Here is an 11297-nt window from a genome sequence, read left to right on the forward strand (position 1 = left end):
GTAAAGGTTAAGGTGAAAACTGTAAATTACAGTACTGCATAACTGTTGACCTAGAATAAAATTTCATGGCATTACTGCATTTTCTTTTTTCGGTCTTATCTACTGTAGTTCAAAGTTGCAAAGAATTTACTGTAGTACGGTATACTGTATTTAGAATGATACTACAGTAATAGATTTCATTTAAAGAGTGAAGGGATACATAATGCATATTATAACTTTATTGTTAGACTGGGGAGCCTCCTTCCCAATAAAGGACAGCTCCCAAATGCTGACAGATTGTTACGTCCCTTCAATGTCCGTAAATGAGAGGTTTCACTGTAAATTCTCAAAAAGAACTATCACAATATTATTCGTATCACAGTATTACCACCCTTTACCCCACACAGGAACCTCCTATTAAAATTATATAGGACATAAAACGTCTAAATGAACCATAAACTCCTATAAATGTCTAAACATTTTGTTTGTGCCTGAAAAGCGCCTTTTCAATATTTTGCCATCATCATTTACTAAGCAGACTTTAGATCATGTGATCTGTTAAGGACTCAATCATTTAGCTGATCGTCCTACAGATCTTCTGCCACGATGTAGACTATTTAATGCAGGATTTATCTTTGGATTCTTGTTCGATTCATTCTGTTGTAATTTGAAATAAAAATACCGGAACTAAAAATAAACGACCAAAAAACTACAAAACATAATATTTAAAATAAAACCTTTTACTGACAAAACACTGGTCTGGCAAGTTCGTTTCATACTGCTTTTAGAAGGGGAGGGAAGAATATTTTACCTAATATCCTGGAACCGAAGTTCGTTTGAGAGAGTCCATTCTATCATAAAAGGGTGATAGGTTGTTCAGGTTAGGTGAGAGCTTACAAATTATTTTTCGCATCAACACACCAGCGTTATGCGAAATGAAGCTGACCAAAGAACAATCAGTCTCTTTCACTGATAGAATTTGAGTCTTCAGTTCAGAAGCACTCATTGTCAGCACCGGTTCTTTGTACATAAATTCCATCTAAAATAGAATAATTTTATATAAACTCCTAAAAGTTCTAAATTGGATTTTATAAATATCTCTTTTTTTAGCACTCAGAAATCCGTTCCCTAGTCATGAGCTAACAACAAACAATAACGCGTGAAGGAATTCGCTCGTCATGTAATCACCAAGGCCGTTGGCCAGCACGGGAGAGACAATGCTAAAGAGGTAAATTTTCATATCTTTGCCTAACTCGATTCTGGATTGTAGGTAAAAACTTTAGATCCTCGAGCTTGAGCCACGGCAGAAAATAGATGTTACATTAAATAAATTAAATAACATAAAACGGAAATTCAGTAAAATGTCGTAACGAACGCCAATATAACAAATTTTCAGTATTACGAAATTAATTTCTGTCTCCTGCCTTTATTCCATATAATTTAATCTTAAAAATGCCCCTTTGCCGAAAAAAAAACGCTTTTTAACGAAAAATATTTTAAATATAGAGTACAAGTCGTTAGCAAGTCGGGATATATTTTATATTATAACACTATTGCAACTGTACAGCGACCATGTGGTTATTAAATGATCTAACTAATGTATGAGTAGTAGGTATGCCACTGCGCATGCGCGGACTTGGTTAATAAAAACCTAAACTAACCAAACCTAACCTTCGTATATGCAAGATGTGTAACCGAAGTATGAAGGGAACTTCTTGATTTGATCTGGAATGTGCACGCGAAATTAAAATCAAGATAAGGATCACGCTGACATTGCATGACAAGTCCGCGCATGTGCAGTTTGATCCACAGCCAATTTTCTTCCTGTCGTGAGCCCCTCCTATCTCTTGTCCTACAAAGTCGTCGTCGTCGTCATCATCATCATCATCATCATCATCATCATCATCATCATCATCATCATCATCATCATCATCATCATCACTATTCCTAGTGGTATGTTGAGTTCTCAATGGTCTCAAGCCATTTTTTAATGGTCTTCCAACAGATCGTTGTCCAGAAGGGCGGTAATGTAGCACTGCCTTTGGCTATCTTTCTGTTGGCATTCTCTCGACATGCTGTTTCTAATTAACTCTGTAATTTGTTTAAAATTATGGTTTATTTAACGACGCTCGCAACTGCCGAGGTTATAGCAGCGTCTCCAGTGTGCCGGAATTTTTTTCCCGCAGGAGTTCTTTAACATGACAATAAATCCACTGACATGAGCCTGTCCCTTTAAGCACACTTAAATACCATCGACCTGCGCCGGGATCGAAACCCCCCAAACCTCGAGCACAGAAGGCCAGAGCTATACCGACTGCGCTACCCAGGCCGATAATTAACTCTATAGATTTGAAGAACATTTAGTATTGTTCGGACGTTCAATTCTTCCAAAATTTCTGTATTTCTTTTTCTATCCCAAAGTGTGTAACGCGTCGTTTTCCTCATGAATTTCATTTCGTTAGTAGTTATACCTACCACAGTCTAGCATATACAGTCACGAAGCTCAATACGTAAGGAATATGCATCAATAGATAGTTGCTAACCACCAGAATCGCTACTATCGCCTCATCACAGACAATGTGAAACAATTAGTACCCTCATCAACTCAAGCTCCGTGACTGTATATACTAGGCTGTGGTTATACGTTAAACATCTTTTTTGTCAAATTCCAGGCTTCTGATCCATAGACTAGAATAGGTCGTGCTATTTGTACTACAAAGTGCTTTATAAAATTCATATTTTGTATTTTTCGTAAGCCTTTCTTTAAATCTCAAATGTTTTCTTTTCAAATGCAATTTAAGGTCAGTTTTTTATTTTATTTTTGGATATTCTCTGGGCCTACATGAAAAATATGCGAACTTCACGGCATAAGTAGAGATAAATAAACAAGGACACTATTTCTTTAGAAAAATAACGTATTTCGATATAAAGAAATTTTTATCAAAACGAAGTAATTTCGAAGATTTCTAGCATTTCGTTATACTGGCATTTTACAGTAGGATTAAAATTCTTTACAAAAATTTCAGGCAACAACAACAACAACAACCTTTTCTTCTGCGTCTCACCCTCTTGCACGCTCCCATGATTGACACCATAGCTAAAGCGATTACGAAACAAATATCACTTTCTAATAATGAAGTATCTTTAAAGTGTACAAACAAATGAAGTGCGGACAACTTGTTTGGCGGGCAATCACTGACTCAGGAGCTGGCAAAGATTGTCAGGCGTTAAGTAAATGTTACTCAACAAAGATAGAATTAGTTCAGGTGCCAATTGGCAAGCTGTTTATAACTCATATAGTAACACGAAGGTGAAAACCTACTCATTTGGCGTACGGTTCTCCCATCTCAATTGTGTAACCACGGCCTATTATTTAATGGGTTTCTGAAATAGTGACTATTCTGGTATTGCGATACGAACAATGTCGAAGGAAATGAATTAATAGATAGGAGAAAACTTTTTCCGTAACTAATTCTTACAGTAGACTTAATCATGATGATGATGATGATTATGATTATAATTGCGATAATGGAATCGGGACTGAACTATATAAATTCCTTCTTTTACGCGATACATGTACCCAAATATTTAGTACTGCGTCGCAACAGCGGTGCCAGCAACTAGAATCCACAAGATATTTAAATTTACCCAAAACTTTTAGTGTATTAGACTAATATATTTATTTATTTTTTTTTTTCTTGGCGATTATCTCACATTATCTCTTAGCGCTGCATCTAAACTACAATATTCATGTTCCAATTTGTTAAATTTTCTTTAAATTTTATCTACAAGTAGGCCTGGTCTGTTTTGTTTCAAGTCTGAATGGAAGACGAATTGGACGGAGTTACGCAATAATAGACCAACCGACAATTTGAAAAAAAAAAAAAGAAAAAGATATTTGCACAAATCCGTTGATGGCAGACTAATTTAACTTGGAAAAATCAAGAATGCTATATCTGAATTTTGCTGCTATTTATAAGCAAAAATTCGTTTATTGCATAAAATTCATTTATTTATTTTGCTTTGAAATATTAATTAAACTGCTGGTCTCTTATTAAAAACCGGTTAACCTTTTTTTGGTATTATTTGTGCCATTTTTCTTGTAATAGTATGAATGTTATAATACTTCTTGCATAAAATATTTTATAAAAAAAAACAGATTTATTTCAGTGGCCAATATCTCGAAACAGGTTTTTGGCGCTTGGTCTATTATCGCGTAACTCTATCCAAGTGTAAGTAGGTCTATGCTAATCAGTACTAATATTTTTAAATATTAAAAACATTTCCCTTCATAAGTAGCAATCTAGTCTCACAGCATTTTCAGTGGTGTGAAGCAAAATGAAGGAAGGATTCCCACCTTGAAAAGTGCTTCCCCTCCTAAGTGAAAACGCTGAGGTCTCCACTGCTACACCATAAGAAACAGAGAATTCAGTCACTGCATCTTATTTCATTCATTTGCATCTTGGTCTCCAAAATTATTTTCTAACATTTTCATAACAAACCTCTGCAGTGAATAAGGAGTGTAATATTCACAGCCAATCTTCAGACAGCAATACAAAATATTACTCTTTGAAGAGAGTGAAGGTTGTAAGAAGACACTTCTAACCCATAATCCCTTAGGAGTGAAAATATCCAGAATATTTTGTTTTCGTACATTGGATATATGAAACTACTCCATGCTCGCAAGTATGTCAAAACACAATGAAGTGTAAATAAAAAAAAAGTCAGAGAAATAAGTGAGCTACATACCATGTTACAGCTTATGACATAGTCCAGAATACTACCCAGTAGTAACATAGCAACTATTAGACAGACTTCTACGCAGTTTCTTCTTTTAGAAAACAAAAAAGACGCAAAATTATAGCAAAAGCACACGCTAACATATTTGTTTTAGTATTCAATGGCGGCTCTAAAATAAATAAAACGTGACTCGCTATGAGAAGTAAATCCATTCAAAGAAAGTAAGAAACAATAAAAATTTAAGTTAGAAATGGAACTAAAATTTCAGCACAATGAATATTGTAAAAAGTAGCTAATAACTTGGCACTCACTTTCGAAAATGCATCACTGTAGAACCGCCACTGACTGGTCTCCTCTTGTATTGACATCATTTTGTTTTGAATATCGAAAATGTGATTTTATAATAAACTGGTGTTTTATGCCGCTATTCTCTGTTTTATATTTTACTTCACGTCCAACCATGAATTCGAAACAGTAGGAGAGAAATTTGCAGATGATGTAAATGTAATCGCAATAACAGAAGAGTTAATGAAATGTTCACTGTTTTCGTTAACGTAAGGTTACCTTTAAACGTTCATTTAGTCCGTATAGTATTTCCAACGTAACCCTGAATAATACTCTTTTAATCCTAACTAATCTCAGTTAATCCGATCTTCAAACAGTACGTTTCCAATTTTCGCTAACCTCGGCTAACTTCTCACAATCCAAAATAATACTCTCCAACGAGCGCTACACTTCACAAATGTTCCCGGATTATCATTCTGTCATATAGCCTTCATTCAACTTCTAAGTTGCAATAAACTCCAATAATGTCAGTAATATGTCTTTAAAACTATATTCAGTAAATTTTTCTTCTCTCTTCACGCGCCTCTCCTAATAGTAACTTCTTCTAATCTCAAACAACCTCTCATAAAATTCAACGAGTTTGAGTTCTTACTCTCTCCTTCCAGCAGAGGGGCTTCGGCAGGGTAGGACCTACCCAAAGTTAACACGTGTCCACCATTTTTCCCCTTCCCCACTGCATACAAACAATGGAACAGCAGCTGACACATGTTTCTTTCAACCATATTTACTCACGGGTTTATTTATTGTTATATTTAGGCCACAATTTTTCCTTGGCAATTATTTCACGGCCTATCTTATCTCTATGCATAAACTCAGTTTCTATGTTTTAATACGGTACGGTTTCTTTTAATTTCAGTTTAAACTTCACACTGCGTAACGGAAAATTTAACTATATATCCAATGTCCTAATCCTAAAAATTGAAATCGTGAAGAATACAAAAAAGGGAAGTTCCCAGTAGCGTATTAAAAAATTCTAATCACCTTTCTCCGCAGTCACGTGATTAACAAAATTCTCCTCTTTGTTAATATCTTGGTGATTAATATTGGTTTTAGACCAGAAAAAAGTGCGAGAAATTAAATACTGTAACTTATATAGTACTATTAAAGTAATGAATTTCTGAAATTTGACGGATCTTCTAATAAGCTTCTCCTCTTATCGGTTTCCAAGAGTAGCCATGCCACCGGGGATTTCCCAACGTGAATAAGTTATACCCACCCGAATTCTCCCAAAATTAATAAATGCTGGTGCCGCCACTGCCTCTTAGAGGAAAGGAACGAGGATTGCCGGTCATGTGACAAGTATGGAGCAATCTGCCGTTGTGTCCACACCGGAAAAGTTTAGTTATCTTTGTTAACAAATCATGTCCGTGCACATTTTTGGATTTTTTAAATCGCGTATCAATTAACTTTTCCGTCTTGTTCATGAAGAAATCGCTGCTATTTTTTTATGAGTAAAGCTAGCTATTGTTTAACGTTTTCAAAATTTCTGTAATGAATAGGGCCTAATATTAGTTCTAATACAAAAAAATTCGTAACAATTTATTCTTAAAACCACAAACTATTAATTCTGAGGCCCACATACAGCCAGACAGGATTTTGGCATGATTTTTGAAAATTGCGTACTTGAAATTCCAGGCACTAAGACTCACAGCAATTGAATGGGGTAATAATGAAGGGGAAGAAAAAGTGTTTGATATTGTACCGTATAGAAACGTTTATGAATCTCGAACTGCCTGATGTAACACACATATCTTAAATGGTTGTACCATAATTTGTAATCTCTTCTCTCTTAAGATAAGTCCGATTATCTTCATTACAAATTAAAAATGGGTAAAAGAATCTGGTAAGAAAAATAATTGCGACAATAAATTATTACGGAAGACTGCTGGGTCATGAAGTATTACCTCAGTCACCAAACGTTTTTCAGAACTTAATTCTGTTTTCGTCTGTAGAACCCTTCTTTACCAAACATCCTTTTCTACCAACATTTTAGCAAACGCTATTCTTTTTTGTTGTGTTGTGAGGATGATACGTTCCGCATTCGGTACAATTTTGTCGTTTTAGATCCTGGTTAAGGATTCTTCTAACAAATGAATTTTGTGTTGATAGAAAAGTTACAGAAGTTATGGCACCGAAGTTAGATTATATAAATAAATGTTTATAAACATTGTTAACAAACTGTTTAATATAAAACTGTCTCCAAATACCAGTTAATTATTCCATAAACATCTTTTAATACCTAATATATCTTCTGAAATGTTGAGCAATTGTTACACATGAATATACGGCATAAAACACCAACATAAAACTAATGCATGGGTCAAATATAAACACGCGTATTTATTTGTAACACACGACAAGAAGAAAGAGCACAACTCGTTCAATGCTCTTTTGTTTACACAATCACATTACGTCCAATTCGCACCCGCGAGCGCTGTAAAAACGCTACACAAGACACACAGACCTATGAGACGTATCGTAATTGACAGGATAGGTTATGTTTACACTTGACTTCGATAGTAAACAACACAGAAATGATAAAACAAACGATTGATCAATTAAGGATATGAATGGACTATGTCCTATCTGTTAACATGGTGGATAGCTCTTCAGAATTTCAACTTGCGAGCCGTAGGATCGAAGATTGAATATACACTTCACGGAACTTTAACCTCCCCAAGGAAAACTCAGGCCGTGTATTAAGAAACACGTGGCAAACAATGCGATAAGCTTAAAAGTAGGCGAAAGTAATAACAACAAAAATAAACACACACTCACTTCAACGCACTTAACGCACCCCACACGTCACACTATGCCCTGTCTCAGACTCGAACCGTCTTCCTCTCACAAGTAGCGACTTGCGAGCGACTGGCTGTCGGACCGCCTCGCACAACCTGTTTGTTGCTGCCGGAGAGGGGTGGCGGGGACCCGTTCCGGCCTTCGCATATCTTGGCAACTGGTGGTCACACTTCCCCACTGAAGAATCCTCCTATGCGGAAACATTTGTCTTTTCTGCAGGTCGGAGAGTAACGAGTATTATGGAATTTCTTTTTACTGTATTAAATATATGTCATATTTATATAAAAGGAAAAAATGTCAAGCAGCAGGAATCATGTCTCTTAAAGGTGTTAAAGCATGGCGGAGGTATAATAGAATTAGAAATGATACAAATTAAATAAATAAATAAATAAATAAATAAATAAATAAATAAATAAATAGACGGGCGGACGGATGGACCGACAGATAAAAAATAAACATATATATAAACAAACAAACAAGTAAATAAATAAAATAAATATTGTACAGAATCTATTAATGATGGAATCAAATCCCTAAAGCAGTGATCATCATCTCGATGCCTTATGACATCACCTCAGCCTGCCTGCCGTCCGTTGCAGCACTCATATTTCACTGCAAAGGGCACAGTGGTAACGAAAAAGAATGTTCTAAGTTTGCAGCGGCAGTTCCTTTTCTGTGGTCATTGTTCTCATATTGATCAAATTAAACTTGAAGTACTGTAAATGCCTAATACTGGTATTTACATGTATGAAACCAATTCATTGATTGATAGGTTAGGAATAAAATGACAGCTGAATAAAACTAAATACTGAATTTTATATTTATACTTTTTCCTTTCATTATAATAGTTAATGCGTTTTACACACGTGTTCATCATTGCAAATTATGTAATAGGAAAAATTAAAAAACATGACAACTAATACTACTGAACTCTGTTACAGTGAAATGTACTCCGTTTTTTTATTAAATTATATTTATATAGTACCTAAAATTAAAAATGAATTAATGGACCATTAGTGAAATTATTTACTGATCTTCTATAATGTTAGTTTTACGGGAATTTTGGGCCTCTTTCTTCCGTAATAATTGTTCAATGTTATACACTATGATCTGGCCATTGCATGAACTGTGGAAACTTTGTAGATTACTTATTTTGATTAACGAAAACAACTATTCGCATATGTAGCCTCCTGAGTCCTGAGAGTATAGTTTACTATACATATTTCATACATGATTATGGTATAAGATGTATAGGCAGAGATCTAATGTATAGTATAATATACCTGTATTTGTGCCCTAACTGTAACCTGCAGAATTTTTTCAACATTTTTCCTCATATCAGTGTTTTTTTAAGTGTAGAATTACAGACGTGGATAAATTATTAGACTAGGCCTAAAACGTTTTCTTGGAAACAATATAATTCGTCATATCAACTATCAGTATAATTCACAGAGTCTCTATTGTTGTAAATATGATTGTTTACATCTTCCGGTATATTTTTTCAATGGTTAAGTATATTTTCTACTGGCTATGTTGGTACTACTGGTGTTTTAATTATTTTAATTATATACTGCAGAAGATATTCTCCCATGGCCTACAAGAAGACCGGACATGAACGAAATTGAAAATCTGTTATCTATACTGAAGAAAGTGAACAAAAAAGGCTTACAACAAAACATTGACTCATTTAAGCACTGTCTGATATCTGGCTAAATGATGCTGATATTCAAAGAAAGCATCAAACTTTGGTTTCTAGCATCCCTGACAAAATCAACGTGTTAATAAAAAAATAAGGGAATGTTCAGAAAATATTAGTAACCTCAAGACTCAATTTTCTGTTCATTATATTTGTGCAAAATACATTTTTGTTCATTATTTCTGCCGATAAATACAGCTTTGTTGCACATATAATTAATTTAGTCTAATAATAATTTGTCCACGTCTGTAGGCTACAACGTGTGCATAATGCGTGCGTCCGTTATATTTGTAATATTCGTAAGTATGATCATGTTTCTCCGTCTTTCCAAACTGTGTCTTGGCTAAGGCTAAGCGATGGACGAGCCCTGCATTCTCTTGTTCTCTTATTTCAAATTCTGCGCACCGCTACCCAAAATCTATTTGGCTTCTCGTTTTCAAAATTTATCCGCATATCATCAGCTAAGTACAAGATCTCATCATAACAATTTACTCATTATATCCTACCACAAGGCATCTTTATATTCTTCATCTTATACAGTTTCAGTTGCTAGAAATTGGAACTCGCTTCCGAGTGATGTAAGGGGTTGTTCAAATAACTTCATTTAGGTCAAAATTACATAAATTCTTACTTAACAGATTAATTGCTGATAACATCTGTCCATTCTTATTATTATCATTAATTTCTCTAAATAGATTTACAAAACCTCTCATGACAATTACATTAATATTCTCATTATAGAAATATATTTTAGATTTATACTCGTATATATATATATATATATATATATATATATATATATATATATATATGTTCTCCCTGTAACATAGTCCTAGTAAGCTTATATTAAATTAATTTTCATAATTTTACTAGCTATCTCAAATATTAAATTAATTATAATTGATTGAATTAAATTAGCTCATAAATTAAGTTACTACTTTACCTTATAGGTTTATCTAAATTTAAATAAATATGTAGTGTACTAGTCGTTAAAACTGAAGAATATTGCTGGAAAACCTTTTAAGTGTAGTGTAAATATTTGTAATTTAAATATGTATTGTATTGATTAAGGCTGGTTGAGTGGAAGAGAAGGTCTTATGGCCTTAACTCTGCCAGCGAAAATAAAACATTATTATTATTATTATTATTATTATTATTATTATTATTATTATTATTATTATTATTATTATATTGAACTTTAAAAATAAAACAACAAATTCTCAGGACTCAGGAGAATATGTTGATCTGGACATCCACAGTATGTGGGAAGCGTGCTGATGAAGCTTGAGAAATCTGCCTTATAAAAAGTGTGAATAAAAATCAGAAACTCTTTCCTATTTTTATATTTCATCTTCAGTTCAATATCACACTGTAAGACTGCAATTTCTAGCTGAAGTTCAGCAGGAGCACCATCTACATCCACAGTGGATGGGTCTATGATGAAGATAGGGAAAATAACATAACAGTACCTCTTCGGAACAGTTCCGAGAAAAGAACAGTTCCAAAAAAGAACACAGATCGAAACACTCTGTTCCGAAATAACAGTATGAGTTTCGGGCTGTTTCTCACGGGCTATTTTTTCTTGATGGGAAGTGAAGTATTGCATAACATATCTTACTCCCGTGCTTAGTATATATACAGAGTGATTCACGAGGATTTACCGCCACTTAGGGAGTTTATTTCCGAAGACATTCTGAACAAAAAATGTCATGTAAACACGTGTTCTAATCTCAATATT

General features: G+C 34.2%; 1 protein-coding gene across 1 annotated transcript in view; it reads right to left on the reverse strand.

Moving 5' to 3' along the window:
• The window catches only part of spri (Src homology 2 domain-containing protein sprint), a 728544-nt gene extending 720585 nt beyond the window's left edge, over positions 1–7959 (reverse strand). Inside the window, exon 1 of the mRNA XM_069823425.1 lies at positions 7843–7959. The gene's annotated coding sequence lies outside the window, so the exon portion shown is untranslated. The remainder of the gene's footprint in view (positions 1–7842) is intronic.
• Positions 7960–11297: the final 3338 nt, after the last annotated feature.

The sequence above is a fragment of the Periplaneta americana genome, chromosome 4, assembly GCF_040183065.1.
Source record: "Periplaneta americana isolate PAMFEO1 chromosome 4, P.americana_PAMFEO1_priV1, whole genome shotgun sequence".
NCBI lineage: Eukaryota > Metazoa > Arthropoda > Insecta > Blattodea > Blattidae > Periplaneta > Periplaneta americana.